At 48.1% G+C, this 17,228-nt stretch overlaps 1 protein-coding gene and 1 long non-coding RNA gene across 22 annotated transcripts in view; one reads left to right on the plus strand and one right to left on the minus strand.

Annotated features, from left to right (window-relative positions):
* Positions 1-17,228, plus strand: part of ZNF618 (zinc finger protein 618) — a 204,947-nt gene that overhangs the window by 37,941 nt on the left and 149,778 nt on the right. The window contains exons 1-3 of one of the 19 annotated variants that reach the window (XM_044940498.2): positions 5,377-6,127; positions 7,319-7,391; positions 8,639-8,812. The exons of 15 other annotated variants lie outside the window; for them this stretch is intronic. The gene's annotated coding sequence lies outside the window, so the exon portion shown is untranslated. Of the gene's footprint in view, positions 1-5,376; positions 6,128-7,318; positions 7,392-8,638; positions 8,813-17,228 lie in introns of those variants that run through there. 3 more of the 19 variants (XM_044940495.2, XM_044940497.2, XM_044940496.2) reach the window with 3 other exon arrangements.
* LOC123332960 lies at positions 1,082-5,547 on the minus strand. 3 transcript variants are annotated; one of them, XR_006550173.2, is made up of 3 exons: positions 5,384-5,544; positions 5,091-5,179; positions 1,082-1,217 (listed from the first exon to the last, which is right to left on the minus strand). It is a non-coding gene; the product is annotated as an uncharacterized LOC123332960 (long non-coding RNA). The 3 variants fall into 3 exon arrangements; XR_006550174.2 differs by lacking the exon at positions 1,082-1,217 and adding an exon at positions 3,380-3,611 and having other exon boundaries at positions 5,384-5,547; XR_006550175.2 differs by lacking the exon at positions 1,082-1,217 and adding an exon at positions 3,380-3,607 and having other exon boundaries at positions 5,384-5,546.

Raw genomic sequence — 17,228 nt, forward strand, 5'->3', positions numbered from 1 at the left:
GTGGTGTCAGAGACTGTGCATTTTAAACGATATTACCAAATTGGCCCTTGTAAAGGGTGTGCCACTTTATACTTTGAGAGTCTCATTCTAATAGCAGAGGTTGTGGGAATAGAAGATGATATGAAATTGCTTTGAGTTCTCTAAAGTGCTGGGAACTTGCCAGGGCTCATGCTTCTTAAGAAAGGGCTTCTCCTAGCTGTTTCTCTTTTGACTTGTGTCCCTGGTGGCCATTTTGCCTTGCCAGACTCTCCACCAGCTTGGCATCGTAGGACTAATATTATTTCTGTAGCAAATGGGAATGCCTAGGGGGATCTACTGTTAGGCTGAGACTTTCCTTCCTGACATCTGTTGAGCACCTACAAATGCTAAATCACGTCCTAACTGTTTCCTGTAGTTATGTGATGTAATTTAAATGTCCACCACAACCTTGGGAGCTTAGGATGAAACGGAAACCGAGAGAGGTGGCATGGCTTGCTCCAGGTCCCAGGAAAGTGAGGATTTTTCCTGCCTTTAAACCAAATCTACTGGTTCATACAACCGACTATCCATTTTTTCTAAAAAAGGTCTTTAGATACTTAAAGTGTAATCTAAAACTTGATAGCATGAAACGGGATATTTGTTGATGTTGTTGTTGTTTAGTCGTTAAATTGTGTCTGACTGTTTTGTGACCGCATGGACTGTAGCCCGCCACACCCCTCTGTCTATGGGATTTCCTAGGCAAGAATACTGGAATGGGTTGCCGTTTCCTTCTCCAGGGATCTTCCTGGCCCAGGGATCAAACCTGTGTCTCCCAAAGTGGCAGGTGGATTCTTCACCACTGTACCACCAGGGGAGCTCATTTGTTGACATACTGAAAAGTCCAGGGCTGGACTCAGGTAACTTAGTTGGGGTTATCAGAAGTGTGTTGCTCTCCACCTCTCAGCTCTTGTTTCCTTGTATTGACTTGCTCTTCTTGCAGGCGTTCCCCAAGTGGTGGCAGAAATGGCTGTAGTGTCCCCAGCCTTATTTCTCACCGCACTGGAGTAGTTAATCCCAGTGAAGAGAGAGAACTTGTTTCCCAAGGGTTTCAACCAAAGTCCTAAGGAAGGCTCACATTGGCCCAGCTTGAGTCACAGGCATATCCCTGAACCAATCACAGTGCAGGAGGGTGTGTTGTTCTAATTGATGGACGTGGGTCATTTGAATCTCTTGGTGCTTGGGACTGGGATTGTAGATTCCTGAAAGGACAAGAAAGTTCTTTGTTGGAATCAGGGATGCTGAATAGGCAGAAATGAAAATGTCCATCATCCATGGTGCTCTGTGGTCTTATTGGGCACCTGCTGAGTGACTTCTCTCATCTGGCCTTGGTTCGACAACGGCATTCCTCCTTCCAGTTTATATCAGTTGTTCTCTCTTACCACCTGGGGCAAGTGAGGCTTCCAGGCCATCACTCCCTCTGGCATGGGTCGGCTTTCACCCAGAACTGTACCACATTGACACTGAGCAGATGGGGGGAGATGTCGGGCCTTGACTTTTCAGTGCTGGAGCCCCTGTTCTTCAGCCACCTGGGTGGAGGTGAGCCGCTCCCAGGGAAGGTAAAGCTGGGAGAGCAGAGGAAGTGTGTGTGTGTGTTTTGCATGTTGAGAGAAGCTCACCGTGTGTGTGTGTGTGTGTGTGTGTTTTGCATGTTGAGAAAAGCTCACGGTGTGTGTGTGTGTGTGTGTGTGTGTGTGTGTGTGTAGGGAGGGTGGGTGTTGCATGTTGAGAGAAGCGTGTGTGTGTGTGTGTGTGTGTGTGTGTGTGTGTATGTGTAGGGAGGGTGTTGCATGTTGAGAGAAGCTTACCATGCTGTTGCCATTCCACTGTGAGGCTATGAAACAAGAGGTCCCCTGGGGGCCTTACCCTCTAATTGGCACCAGGAAACAAGAGCCCAACAGGCTGGGGACTCCCCCAAATTCTCTCTTTCATCTTTAGTAGATGAGCTCTTTTCCAAGGGAGGTCTGGGACCTCCTGCACTAAAAGCAGCTGGGACATTCAGCTTCCCCCTGCTGTTTCTGAATCATCGAGGGTGGGGGAGGTGGAGAATCTGAGGGGTTTTTGTTTTATTTTGTATTTTTTTTGGCTGCACTGATCGGCCTGTGGTATCTTAGTTCCCCAACCAGGGATGGAACCTAAGCCCCCTGCACTGGGAGCAAGGAGCCTTAACCACTGGATTGCCAGGGAAGTCCCAGAATCTGAGATTTTAACCAACTGCCCGAGTATTGCTTTCACATGCTGCGGGTTGAGGTCCTAAGGCTGATGACTGTCTGAATTGGCTGAGTTTCCTGCTGCCTTAGGTTTTTCTTTAAAGGATTCTCCTTTCTCGTGATGGGACTATTCACCTGGTTTATCCAGCTCAGGGATTTCCCTCCTTCAGATCTGAACTGTTCCTTCCCTGATAGCTCAGCTGGAAAAGAATCCGCCTGCAATGCAGGAGACCCCAGTTCAGTTTCTGGGTCTGGAAGTTCCACTGGAGAAGGGATAGGCTACCCACTCCAGTAGTCTGACCTGAACAATTCCATGGACTGTATAGTCCACAGGGTCTCAAAGAGTCGGACACGACTGAGCGACTTTCACTTCACTTCCCGAGTGAGGAGGTGTCACTGAGCTTGGGAGTGAGTCTGAAGTGTGGAATCCCTTGTTGAAGAGATCAGCATTATTATTCTCCATCTAAAACGTTCTGTGTCTCACGACATACATTCGAAATAGCATGAAAAGGGGGAGTAATGCATGGTGAGCCCGCATGCCTACTAAGAACCACTGCCGCCTAAAGCCTGTGACACAGGATTGGTCGTGAGAGCTGGAAAAACTCAGCGACTAACATGGCACCACATTTCATTGGTTCATAAATTAAGATCCCAACCCCTGGTTGAGTAAAATACTACTTTTACTCACTTCGAGATCTCAAAAATCTTTTTAGCCAAAGAACCTTTTCACAAATGAAGTCTTACAGAGGAGCTCAGTATATCAGATAAATAAAAGTGTTTTGTTTTTTTTCATTGGAGAGGGACAGCCACATTATGACTTTCGTGGTCCCCAGGTACTTTTGCCTTCGTGATCGGCTTTCTTCATTAAAATATATTTAAATTCTGAGGACTTCTCTGTCCATCCTGTGGCTGAGAATTCGCTTTCCAATGCAGGGGGTGTGGGTTCAATTCCTGGTTGGGGAGCTAAGATCCTACATGTCTCTTGGCCATTAAAACAAAACTTAAATCAGAAACAATACTGTAACAAATTCAATAAAGACTTTAAAAATGGTCCACATTAAAAAAAATCTAAAAAAAAGAGTTTAATATACTTTTTATGATTTCATTGGTATAAATGATGATTGTGTTAATATTACATGGCAAGCATTTTCTCTGACCTGAAAGTTTAGTACTTTATTCTGGTTTTAAAGAAATCAAAGCTTTTTTTTGTGGACCCTGAACACTGTGTCTCCTCTGTCCAGTGGGGAGGTGTGTGTGGGCCCTGAGGGGACAGATCCTGGCCTGGCCACCTCCTGGGTTGCTCCTGAAGCAGGCTGGAGGAGAGGGACCCATTTGGAAGACCCTTGCACAGATTCATCGCTCAAACCTTATCAGATGCTTGTCTGCCTTGGGAAGAATCAGAACATATCACAGTAAGCATGGAATGTCAAAGTCATTCTCCTGCCCCCAGCTCAGTCTCAAGCATCATTCATACCAAGAGGTCAGCTCTCCAGCCTCTGCTTGAACCTCTCTAGGGACAGGGAGCTCCTTACTGAGCTCACCTTTTTTCCGATCCAGTTCTGTAGGAGATCATGGTTCTCAGCAGACCTCTGGGTTGATCACCATCTGCCCTCTAATCCTGTAGTGCCCATGCCCGCTGCTGAGCCCAGGTAGGAGTCAGGAGTCTGGGGTTTAAGGTGCAACTTTTGCCCCTCTCCTCTCTGCTGTTGTGTGATGGTAAAGGGAGACCAAGGCTTGTCCTGGGCAGGGATTGCCTGTAGCCCAGGTTCTTCTGGGATGTAGAGGGCTTGTTGGCTTTTGCTCAGAGGTCAGGGGCCAGAGACTCTGTGTGTCCCTGTGCCCCTGGGTTCGGGTGGGGCACGGTTATACCACAGGAGAAAATTTGGATAAGAGGGGAAGGGTCAGGTGGTTTAGGATGACCATTCCACTCCTGGGCTCTCTGTCTGGTTGCCTTTTTCCTGAGATTTCGGGACATATGGCCACCTCGAAACCCAGTGGGCACCCGTCCAGTGCCTCATGGTGCCAAGCGCTTGTCCGCTCGGGCTGGGGGAGGGGAGAACAAGAATGGTGATTTCTTCCCTGAGGCCTACTGGCCTCAAAGCCTGGACTTGCCTCGAGACAAGCAGTAACTTGGCAGCGTGGGATATTTCTTTTCATCCCCCCTTTCCCGCCTGGCGTCTCCTAGTTCCTGGTGCTTGGAAGAGGGGTGCGCCCCAGCCCCTATCCACAGTCCTCATGGCCCAGCATATCTTTATGAGCCCCCGATCCACCCCTCATCCCTGCCACACCAAACGGCTCTTCTGGACCCACCTATGGTTTCTCAACCTCCACGCTTGGTTCTCACTGTCCCTCCTCCCAGGGCATTTGGTACGGTGGGTGCCCACGGAGAGTGGGATGCGGGGTGAGTCCCCATCCTGGCTTCCAAGTAGGGGAGCGTCCTGCCCAGCCTGGTGTTTGCTCACCTGGCTCCTGCTCTGCACTTTGTAATTATTGATTCCTGCCGCGTCCGCTCACCGTGAGCCAGCTGGGGTGGATTGGCCGTCCAGCTTAGAAGTTCCTGGAAACAGTGACTTATTATTCCCCTAATGAGCGTGTCTTTGCCAGCCAGGTGTGTCCAGGAAAAAGCGTGAGTGTGTGAGCTGCTGGACAGGACATTTTCGTGGGCACTGGGTGAATTTTCTCCTTTCTCTTGGGTCTGGCTCTTCAGGGCTATATTCTCTCTTGCCATTACATCTTGAAATTTGTACTTAAATACCTCCTCCGATTATATGCCAAGGGAAAGCCAGTTTCATAGGGCGGTTCGCCTGAAGCCACTTTTCTCTATCCCTCCATCCCCCCTCCCTCCCTGCCTCTCTCCCTTCACACCTTCTGTGAGCAGGGCAGTCCTGTCCTTCTGTCCCAGGCGTCCTGTCCTCTGTCCCAGGCGGCAGGGATCTCGTGGTCCAGCTGGAGACCTAGGAAGCTGGACACAGAGTGAGTTTCAAGTTAGTGCAGAACTTTCTGCTTTGTCGGTAGTAACTTCTCTCAGAAACTTTCTGTTTTCTTTAAAACAAAGTTTGTTTTTCCTTCCTGACAAAAAGTAACAAATATTTGTATAGACAAAGTTGGGAAACACAGAGAAGTCTGAGGAAGAAAGAAAATCACCTATAGATTCCTACCTGAAGTTTACATCTTGGACGTTTTGACTGTTTTCCTTTTTTTTTTTTTTTTAAACCAAGGAGTGCAATAGGTTCAGCTTCTTTCCCGCTTAGAAGAAAAAACAGGCTCAGCTCACAGGATTTGCATTTCCCAGTTTTATTGTAAAGCCCGTGGTTTTGGCTGTACGGTGTTCCGTGAAGTGGCCGTATCCTAGTTCACACAGCAGTGCCCAGGTGGGGGATGTTGTGTAATATCCCCTGTTGTAAATAATGCTGTGAAGATGATCTCGTGAGTGAATTGGTTTTCACGTTTGGATTGTTTCCCAGACTTTGTCATCTAGAAGGTATCTTCGTGATCACCCAGACCACTTCTCCAGCATTAGTGTGTGTTATCATCACCTGGAGGGCTTGTTAAACCCAGCTGTCTGAGCGTCACCCCCCAGAGACTCTGGTTCAGTGGGTGAGGGCGGTGCCCGAGAGTCTGGGTTTTAACAAGCTTCCAGGCGGAGCCGATGATGCTCGTAAATGGACCACACTCCAGGTGGCATCGACCAGCCTCTCCTGGGTGGTGAAGTTAAGGCTGACGAGTCAGGACAGTGGAGGAGGCGGGGGGCCAGTGGGTGGTTCCCACGCTCAGCCAGGGACCCCTACCCTTTGCTGCCCCTGCTGCCTGGGGAACCTGCCAGAGAAGGGAGCCTTCATCCTCCCAAGGATAGAGGATCTCCTCCATCCAGCCACTCAGGGCAGGCAGATGCTGGTGCAGAGGTGAGCTTAGTGTTGGGATACAGATGGGGGCCAGGGTGAGCACCAGTTTAGGAAAGAAACGGGCGGAGACCGTGGTGAATCATCTTAAACGAGAGTGAGTGACAGCCCCTCAAGGGCGCGAGGGGTTAAACAGGCGGCTGGCACAGCCTCCCCGGAGCCAAAGGGGGAACTCGGGAGTAAGTCGTGACTGCCTAATTAATTCAATTAAACTACTTTATAAGCTCCGCTGGTGTCAGTAAATTGTTAAAGTCTATTAAAAACTCAGTGGGACGTGATGAGGGTTTGGGGTTGCTGCACCACCTTCTGGCTCTTCCCTTGTCTTCCTCCCCTGTTGTGAGTGGGGATGCTCTGTCTGATTCACCTGATGACCTGCTGTGTGTGCCGAGGCAGGTCCTACCCCCAGCCACCCGCCCCCTCCCCGGGCTTCTGTTTCCCTCCTGCACAGTTGAGTGATGGACTGGTTCTTGGAACACCCTTTCAGCACCAGAGTTATTAGGATTTGCCAGTCTCTTCAGGTCAGAGGGAGCTGTTACTGCAGAGGCACTGCGCTGTCTCCACTCTCCCGTCTCATCGAGTTCATCTGGGCTCTTTCCTGGGGTGGCTGTGTGGACCCAGAGGGGAGGTGCAGGCTCTAGAGAGTAAGCAGAGTGAATTTCACCTAACCACTAACCCTGTGCTAGGGTCAGGGACTGCTCACAGGGTCTCCTTCAGCACCCCCTCCCCAGTCTGGGACTGGTACCCATGCTCTTACCGGTGAGGATACGGAGATTCCCAGGTATCTACCCAACCTACCCACGAGTACCTGGTGGAGCTGAGATTTCAAGTCAGGGCTGCCGTGCCTCATAGTCCCTTGGCTGACTGCTTGCAGTTGTTTAGTTGCTCAGTCATGTCTGACTCTTTTGCGATGCCACGGATTGTAGCGCTGCCAGGCTCCTCTGTCCATGGGATTTTTCAGGCAAGAATACTGGAGTGGGTTGCCGTTTCCTTCTCCAGGGGATCTAACAACCTAGGAATTGAACCCAGGTCTTCTGCATTGGCAGGTAGATTCTTTACCACTGAGCCACCAGGGAAGCCTGCCTTCCTCTGTAGACGTATTTAAAATAAAGCTGCATCCCCTGGCTAAACCTGGTCCATACTAGTTGAGTTAGTTGCTCGTCTTTAGAAATTCAGAGTTCCCACTTGTTTTGACAGCCTGGATGCCCAGCAGAAGTGAACACTAATTCCTACTGGCCAGCTATCAGCAGGAACAGGTAAGCGGGTCCAGGTAAGAGGGTTTCCAGCTCTGTGCCACATTGCAAGTGTGGGAAAAAATACACGAGAAATGTTCTTTTTGTCTAGTTAGTATCCAGACAGGAGGAACTGAGCAGAGGGAGTGACAGCCCCGTCCCTAGAGGTATGTAAGCAGTGGTTGGCTGACCACTCAGATAGGCCTGTTAGAACCAACATCCTGCAACTGTGGGCCCAGCTGTTGGTTTATACTTTTTTCAGCATTTTATGCTAAGGGCAGACTAGGAATTCAGCAGCAATTGCTCCGTGGCATGTGAGCACTGGATTTACTGTCTTGTTTAGCCAGACGGGTAGGCTAGATAGTACTGGTCTTGAGTATGACTGTGGTCCTGGGTTCGAGGGAAGCGTCTGTCTTAAATTAACCAATGGTGGATCTTTGGCAAGGCTCTTCTTCTCCTGATCCTAGAAGTTTAGGTTAGTTCCCTCTATCTCTGAAAGGCAGCTCAGACAGTATGCTCAATGGGTGGTCCATAGCGAGAGGATGGGGCTGGTCCATAGGAGGATGAGTTAGGGCCAGATACACTTCTAAGTGGAGCATATACAATCTTAGAGAGTGCGTTGTGTGTGTTAGTTACACTCAGTCATGTCCGACGCATTGAGACCCCAGGGACCCACGAGGCTCCTCTGTCCATAGAATACTCCAGGCAAGAATACTGGAATGGGTTGCCATTTCCTTCTCCAGGAGATCTTCCCGGCCCAGGGATCAAACCCTAGTTTCCCACATTCCAGGCAGATTCTTTACCATCTGAGTCACTGGGGAAGTAATAGCAGCCATTGGACCTTTAAAGGCTCTGAAAGGTCCTGCAGTCAAGAAAGGAGATCAGCTTTGTTTATCTGGCCTTCGCCAACCTGGCCACTCTTTCCCTATCCAAGCACACCTTTTGTTTAATGACCTGAATAGACATGAAGACCTAAAATATTACCCTGGAGAGAGTGGCTTTTTTATGGTGGTTCTTTTTGTCATGGACATCCTTTCCATAAATTGGATAAACCAGCCTTCAGCAAGGTGGTGTCTGACTCCCCTAAGCTGGGTTTTCTTAAACCAAAGTCCATGTTTATTCTCAGATCCCAGAGGCTGGCCATGTTCCAGGAGCTTCTTTTGTTTCCAGGAGCCCGCAAGTAGCCAGGCCTTCCAGCTCTGGAATATCCTCTATTTGGGGTTCCCTTTGTAATAGCTATAGTATTTGGTATTTCAGAGAAACCCTCCTTCCCACTTTATACCAGCAGGCAGAGGAACCCATTGATGGGGCTCGGAAGTTGCCTGAAGGTATTTCATGATGTCCTAATAATCCGGAGCTGCCTGTTTAAGAATTTGTGAACTGCGATGGTCCTTTCCAAAAGAAGATTTGCTTAGGAAAATGCTAGTGTAAACAAGATCTTCAGGGGAAGAACTGTAAGGTGTGTGGGGAATCAATCTATTTTTAAGCCTTTTGAAAGCTCCCGTTTGTGGAACACAAACACTATGCTAATTATAAAAACACCTTTTCTGTTCAAAACTTGGGTAAACAAGATGGGAGCTGGGTGGAGGAGGGAAGGAGTGTCGGAACAGAGGTTCAACCAGAGTTTAAACACTGTCGGTCCACACTAGTTGAGTTGGTTGTCCATCTTTAGCAATTCAGATTTCCCACTTGTTTTGGCAGCCTGAATGCCCAGCAGCAGTGGACATGAGTTCCTACTGGCCAGCTGTCAGCAGTAAAAGGTTAAGTGTGGCTTCCTTGTCTTCCCAGCTCTGTACCCCAGCCTCGTTTATTTGTGGGAATGACTTGCACTGCCCCCACCCCTTGTAATGTACTACACCCCTGCCTTTCTAACACTTCCCCAAATATCTTAAGAGTATAGTTAGCATGTCACTGCTCTTTTCCTCACCTTTAACCGTGGAGGAAGTCTTCTGCCTTGTTCAGCAAAACTTTCGAAGATAAACAGTGTCAGAAGCAACCAAGTGTCTTTTTATTGGACATCTACTAGACATCAGGCTCTGTGCAGATGTCTTATCTCAACTTAGGGTTGAGATAAACCTTCCTGTGCAGCCACCAGCCAGGTGTCACCCAGAGCTCCTGTCCTGTGTGTCTTGAATTGGGGCAGAGGATTCTCAAAGGGTGGATGAGGTCCTTGCCCTTGACCTGCCTTTGTAGAGAGTTGAAATGAAGGGTGAGGTGAACTCCTGAGAAGTGAGACTGTGGGGTCCCTTTGAGCTTTGGGGATGTGGGATGTGGGTGTGGGGAGAGGAAAGGGAAAGAGGGTGGAGGAAGGGAGGGTTAGGGACCTGCCGGAGGAGGTGTGTGATCTTGAGGGGTGGTTAACATTGAGATAGGCCGAGGGGAGAGGAGAGACCATCCCTGGCTCTAATGAAGAGGTAGAAAGATGATAATTAGCAGAGGCTTTATATGTGAATTACATTTGAAAATGCTTAAAAATAGCAGGAGGTTGAAAATAGCAGGTGGTCTACTTGTTAGGGAGGGAATGGGGATGGAAAGAGAGGAAGAGGAAGAGAGAGGTAGATGGATGGATGGAGACATACCAGTTATCTTGGTGGAGGACCCTGAAAACCAAGCGAAGAATTTTGCTAACTAAGGAAATGTGTGTAACCAGTCTTAAGACCCATGAGGGCACAGTCTGTTTATTCATTACTATGTCCTCAGTTTCCAGCAAGGCCTTGACATGATGAATGGTTACTAATTATTTGTTGAGTGAGTGAATGAAGGTACCTAGTCAGTATTTATCACATTTCTCTTTATGGTAACCCTATGAAAAGAGGTTGTTACTCCTTTGAACCATTCTTAGAGGTGTGTGTTTGTGTGTGTGTTTATGTGTATGTGTGTGTATTATGGTGGGGGAAGCATGGGGCTATCAGAAAGGTTTTTGTTGTTGTTGTTGCAGTACCATGAAATATTGATCAATTTGATTCTATTGTACGACACAGGGACAATTTTACTAGCGGAAAATATGACCGTGTTATATGGCTGCAATAAAAAATCACAGCCGTGAGCCCAGGCTCAGAAAGCAGAGCAAGCTGACAGTGTAGGCAGGACTCGCTGACTCCCGCCTTTCTGCCAGCGTTAGGGTGCTCTTGTTCCTTCCTGGGGCCAGTGATGAGCTCTGCGGCAGCTAGGAGGTGATAGGTCCCAGCAGAAAATTTATAGAAGAAAGGCTTAACGTCAGTTCAGTTTGCGGTTCTCCTGCAATTAGGACATGTCCAGCGTTGTTTAGTTGTAGATGTAGAGAGTACCAGTCTAGCCTGAGAATTGTCCCATGGGAAGGTTTTGAAGCAGGGATGTAATTTAATGAATGGGTACCATGACATCTCAACAGAAATGCACTTAACTCCGGAGAATATGTATTGTGCAGGTGGCAGATGTCCCGGGGTGAGAACCGGTGTTCTCTGGGTCTCTCGAAGAATGAGAGCATATTGACCCACCGACTGTGATGGTTATGGTGCAAAATGTGTGTCTTTCACAAAACAGGGTTCTTTAATGCAGGTCAACATCTTCATCAGGTGCCCAACCAGCAAAACATTGCCCTGTTCCAACTCTAGAGGACCAACTGGACATTGGGTTTGTGGAAAAATGGGAAGACAGTCTCCCAAGGAGCAGTGCCTTCCCAAGGGGTCACCGGTTGCGAGTCTGCTGCTGTTCAGTCGCTAAGTTCTGTCCGACTCTTTGCGACCCCATGGACTGCAGCACACCAGACTTCCCTGTCCATCACTGTCTCCCAGAGTTTGCTCAAATTCATGTCCGTTGAGTCGGTGGTGCTATCTAACCCTCACATCCTCTGCCACCCTCTTCTCCTTTTGCCTTCACTTTTTGCCAGCATCAGGGTCTTTTCCAGTGAGTTGGCTCTTCACATCAAGTGGCCAAAGTATTGGAGCTTCAGCTTCTGCATCAGTCCTTCCAATGAATATTCAGGGTTGATTTCCTTTAGGATTGACTGGTTTGATCTCGTTGCAGACCAAGGGACTCTCAAGAGTCTTCTCTTTTCAAAAGCATTTCAATTCAAAGGCCTCAGTTCTTTGGTGCTCAGCCTTCTTTATGGTCCAGCTCTCACATCTGTACATGACTACTGGGAAAACCATAGCTTTGAATATACAGACCTTTGTTGGCAGATTGATGTCTTTGCTTTTTAGTATGCTGTCTAGGTTTGTCTATGGCTTCCCAGGTGGTGCTAGAACCTGCCTGCCAATGCAGGAGACCTAAGAGACAGGGTTCAGTTCCTGGGTTGGGAAGATTCCCTGGAGGAAGGCATGGCAACCCACTACAGTATTCTTGCCTGGAGAATCCCATGGACAGAGGAACCTGGTGGGCTATGAACCTTGCAAAGAGTCAGACACGACTGAAGCAACTTAGCCGTAGGTTTATCGTAGCTTTCCTTCCAAGGAGCAAGCGTTTTTTAATTTCACGGCTGCAGTCACCGTTTACAGTGATTCTGCGAGTTTTAACGGTAAGATCTCAGGTTTATGTACTGGCTTTAGGACTTAACCTCCCCTAAGATGTCACCCTGCCTTGCCTGCTGGTGGCTGACCTGGCAGCTTGTTCAGGAAGAACTGGGATGTGTGAAGAGGGTGGAATAGAGTGGCAGACTCCCCTGGAAGCAGGGATGGAGCTGAGAGAGTGTCCTGGCTTGCTTGGGCCATGTTTTTCCTCTTTTACACTAGGCACCGCAACCTCAGGGCCTTTGCACTTGCTGTTCCTCTTCCCAGAAGGCATTCCCCAGTTATTTTCTTCTCTCTCACTTCCATTTAGTCTTCTCGGTAAGCCTCCTCTGACCTTGATATTTAAAGTTATATCCTCCTTTCATCCCATCGCCCTTTTTTGCTCCATTTCCTCCCATAGTACTGTTTTCTATTTTACCTTTAGAAAGAAATTATGCTTCCTTTCTGTCTCCGTCCTTTGCGTTCCCAAGGATGTAAACTTTGTGAAGGCAGGGCTTAAAAAACACTTTTAAAAAATAACTTTTTCTTTTGAAAGCAGTTTAGATGTAAAATTTTGCAAAAGTAATGCAAAGAATTTCCATGTATCCTACACCCAGCTTCCTCATATGTTAGCACCTTACATAACCATGGTATAATGCTTCAGTTATGTTATGAAATTCATATTAGCACAGGAAATGAATAGCAGTGCAATCCTATGTACCAAGCCACAGACCTTATTCAAGTTTCACGAGTGGCCCCACCAATAGTCCAGGATTCAATCCAGGATCCACCATTGCATTTAGTTATCACGTCCCCTCAATTGTCACCAGTCTGGGACAGATCATGGGCCTTTCTTTGAATTCTGTGCCCTTGACCCCTTTAAAGGGTCCTTACTAATTATTCTGTACAATGCCTCTCATAGGTTTTCCAGATATTTGTTGGATCACTGAGTTGGGTTCTGTGTTTCTTTTCATAGCTTGCCCAGAAGGGATGGTACCCCTCCTGGGCATCACAGCAGAAGGTACGGGATGTTAGTATGATTTATCACTAGTGATGTGAACTTTGAACACTTAGTTATGGTGGTGTCTGCCTGGTTTCCCAGTTACTCTCTTACCTTTCATATTAAGAAGTATCTTTGCGACTATGCGAATAACTTGATTCTCATCACACTTTCTGTCCCTGACATCCTTAGATGATTCTTGCCTGCAACAGTTATTACTTTGGTGTTTGCCAAATAGTGATTTCCTATTTCTGTCATTCTTTATACATTTATTAGTTGAAATTCTGTAGAAAGAGCTTTCCTTTCTCCCTCATTTATTCATTTATTTTTTTATACAGGTTTAACTCCTGGCTGTTTATTTTATGGATTATAATCCGTTACTATCATATTCTATTGCTCAAATTGTTCCAGATTTGGCCAGTGACAGCCCCTTCATGCAGGCTCCTCTGTCCTTTTAACAAATGCCCATTATTCTTTGAGCTTGTCCTTATGTTCAGCAAGGTATTCAGGGTGTGCTGTCCCAGCCCTGGAAACAACCTTTATTCTATGAAGGCAGGCAGGGGTTTTTGTCTGTGTTCTTCATTCTGTTGCGTCCTGGTGCTCACAGGGTCTGGCATGTAGTAGGATCACCTCAAATAATTTTTGGATGAATGGATGAATCCTGGGAAGGAAGATTCCATAGGCTAGGTACAAAGGTGACATACAATTCATACTTTTCCTAGTCTCCTCCTGATGAGCCTGAATGAATTGATTTAGAAAGGGAGGGGTCTTTTCCATGTTTTCCTCTCCTGTGAGCCTCAGGGGCTTTGACAGACCCGTTCTGTCACTTTCATCCTGTTCTCCTTGCTGCACAGTGTGAAAAGGATCCCAGGGCATCCCCGATCTTGTAGAAATAGATCTTGTCGAGTAGAAAGAGCCAAAGGCGGGGAAAGCAGCCAAGAGGAGCAGGCTGGCTGGAGAGTTAGCTGGGGCTGGCAGAGCCGGGCCTGCTCGCTGCTAATGACTTGGTTGAACACCAGCCGTGGCAGGCAGGAGGCTCCAGCAGTTGACGGCAGAGGTCCAGGGACCCCCACCAGTGTGTCTGTAGCTGGGGGGCTGCCAAGAGCCACTCCTGGTCTCCTGAGATGCACAGGTCTCGCTTGAATATTTTATGAGTTTTTCTTTATGAAAGATTAAAACTCAGTCACGTTGGCTTTGGAAAAGCTTGTGATAATCAGATTTTTATTTATGAGTTGGACTGTGTGTGTGTGTGTTCCCCTGAAGAGGGGAACGGGCTGCCAGGCTTTCTTGCCGACCCTTCTGGCAGATTTCTGGGCCAGGAGCAGCCTTGGCAAGTGGTAGCCCCTTTTCCGAGTCAGGAGAGGCCCTGCTGGCTCCTGAGATGGCGTTGCTGGTGCCTCTGAGAACGGTGCAGACCCCTTCACAGGGTGGTGCCTTCTCTGATACCACCTCTACTCAGCGGTTCAGGTTTGTGGAACACCGCGATGTCTTGTGTTCGCGCCAGTTCTGCAGGGCGGTCCTGGGAACTGGGCCAGGCGGGCACGGTTGTCTTAGTTTGCAGGCAGAGAAACGGAGTCCCAGGAAAAGGGAAACGACTGCCTCTCCATTGTGCTTAAGGGTCTGGAAAGCATAAACATATTTTAAAATGTCTCAGTACCCAGGTGAAGCTGCCAGCTCCTCAAGGCTCTCCTGGGTTGGGGTAACATAGAAGAGGTTTATGTGGATGAAGGAGACGGGGGAAGAGCCGGAGGAAGAGTTACAGTTGCTTAGAGCAGGCCTCCTGGGAGGGAGAGGGCAGTGTCAGCTTGCCTTGAATCTGTATTTATCAAGTATGTATACTATGTGATACCTAACAGGGGCAAGAACCTGGATAGATCCCAGCAGGTGATGGAACACCACCTGTCAAAGACAGCAAGCCTTCTATGGTCTCCGGTCAGGGATACTGGAGGCCTGTTCGCTCAGCCTGGGGATGTAGCCATCAGCAAAGGCAAGCGTTGGTGAGCTGTGTATGCCCCCAGCTTAGCACTCAGCATGCTCCACCCCAGGGTACGTGTGGCTCAGAGTAGCGAGGGGTCCCATTCTAGCATTCTTTTCGGTCACTTATCCATCCATCCCAGAAGTGTTTATTGAGTGCCTGAAGTAGGTCCAGCACTGTACTAGATACCGGGGTGAATTAGACCACAGGACCCCTGCCCTGTGGGCTTCACTACAAACGGCAGTTTTCCCGTATGTAGGGTAAGTGCTCTGATGGTGGAAATCCAGGGGTTTGTAGAAGGCGCCTCTGTCCCTGTGTCTCATCCTCAGGACAGCTCTGCAGTAGATGCTGTCATCATCTCCTTTTTACTGGTGAGGAAACTGAAGCTCAGGTGTTGACTTCACCAACAGGTAGCAAAGCCAAGTTGGAGCCCATGGGCTCAACTCCCCAGCGAAGGAAGGAGCTGGCCAGTGTTTAACAGTCAGTCCATGGCTAAATGAACAGACTTTCCATCACTCCAGCCCCCCTGACTTATTGTGAACAAGAGTGAGTGAGGATGCTGGGGCCAGAATCTCATCCTGTCTGAACCAGGCAGGGGCTTGATGCCTGGTTGGAGCTGGGGAGCAAATGGAGCCCTGGGCTGGGCATGGAAGCCTCTGCATCATCTGGGTCCAGAACAGAGAATCTCTGTTGGAAGAGCTCCTGGCTTCCCACTCCAGCATGCTTGCCTGGAGAATCCCATGGACAGAGGAGCCTGGTGGGCTACAGTCCATGGGGTCCCAAAGAGTCGGACATGATGAGGAGAAACGAGCTTACGACATAGGGTGGTCGTGATGACTAAGTGAAGTACTGAGTAGGAAGTGCTACGCACAGTGCCTAGCATGAGAGGAGCCAAAGTGGCAGTTTGTGGTAGTCCTAATAGGATTTAGCGGTGGGTTTCTGCAGATTGCTATGTGGCTGGTGGTAGCTTAGGTGTCTTTGTGTTCCACTTGGCTTGAAGGCATGAGCTCTACCTGGTAGTCCATTTCACAGGCGGAAGTCGGTTGTATGATGACTAGCAGTTCTGTGGTTATTGGGCGTTGTGTGATGGGATGATGTTCTTTTGCTCGTGTGCAGACTCCTCAGGAACAGGGCTGGTGGCGTTCCTGTTGGTGGTCTTGGCTCAGAACCTGGCGTGGATCAGGCACTCAGTACTTTTGCCATTTTTAAAAGTTCCTTGATCATAAAGCTTCATTTATCATGAAGCTTTTGTATCTGTCAGACTGAGATTGGAATCCTGAGCCCTGTTTCTTCTGCCTAATGGCTAGGGCAGGTAAATTACTTCGCCTTTCTGGTCTGTTTCCCCATCTCTCAAACCAGGTGAGTGTTATGCACCTGGTTTCTATTCTGAGGCCAGAGAATTACTCCAGCCTTTCGCCTGTCAGGCCAAGGATATTCTGTCTCCATCCAGTGGGTCAAAGGTTTCTTCCTGGTTACAGCAACTGAGGATCCAGTCTCTTTTCCCAGAGTCTCAAGACATCCACATCTGAAGGAAAAACCCTCCGAGGCTGATGGGGTCAGAGGTCACTGAGTTCAGAACTGATGAGTTGGGATTTGCCACGACCTCCTTTTAGGAGACAGAAGGAAACAGCACATGTCTGGAAGGAAGGAAGAAGGGACAGCTTCTTTGTTTCCGTTGGGCAAACAAGACTCTCTGAACTTCACTCATCCTGAAAAGTTTCCCGCTAATCAAACCCTTTTTTGGACTATTCCCTGCATACAAGATTTTTGTGACAGAGCTTTTTTACAAAGCAAAAAGTACCTTCTGTGACCTGAATCATCACTCCTGATATTTGTGTAAACCTGACCTTTCTTATGTTGTTTTCTTGCCTTTTTTTTCTTTTTACTTCTGTTATTTTTTTTATTAACCAAAGGAATGCAGGTTCACTGCTGAACAGGTAGGAAGTCCAGATGAGCAAAAAAAAAAGGAATAAAAAATCAAGGTCATCTATAACCTTCCCAGAACCTGGAGATAACCCCTCTGGATGTTGATATTTGATGTATTGATATTTTGATGTATCAGGAGACATGTGACGTGCAGAACATAAAACTTCACTCATTTAGGAAGTGTTTGCTGGACTTCTACCCTGTGCATAGTGTTGGAGAGAAACCAGGGAGCAAAAAATAGATACCATTCTGCAGGAAGCAATTTACGTAGACAAAAGGAAGGAAAGAAATTGATGTGGAATGGGGACTGAGGAAAGATCTGAAACCGATAGTAAAAGTTGTCCTAAGAGCTCTGTGAGTTTTGACCTGACTCGGGAATGGCTGGACATGAAGTGGCTGGAAGGGGGAGAGGGAGGGTATATTGGCAGCTTCCAGGAGCACTGATGCATACTCCCCAGAGAAAGTGGTACTGGTTGGTGTCTGTATACTGGGGGGACAAGCACAGAAC

The sequence above is a fragment of the Bubalus bubalis genome, chromosome 3, assembly GCF_019923935.1.
Source record: "Bubalus bubalis isolate 160015118507 breed Murrah chromosome 3, NDDB_SH_1, whole genome shotgun sequence".
Classification (NCBI taxonomy): Eukaryota; Metazoa; Chordata; class Mammalia; order Artiodactyla; family Bovidae; genus Bubalus; species Bubalus bubalis.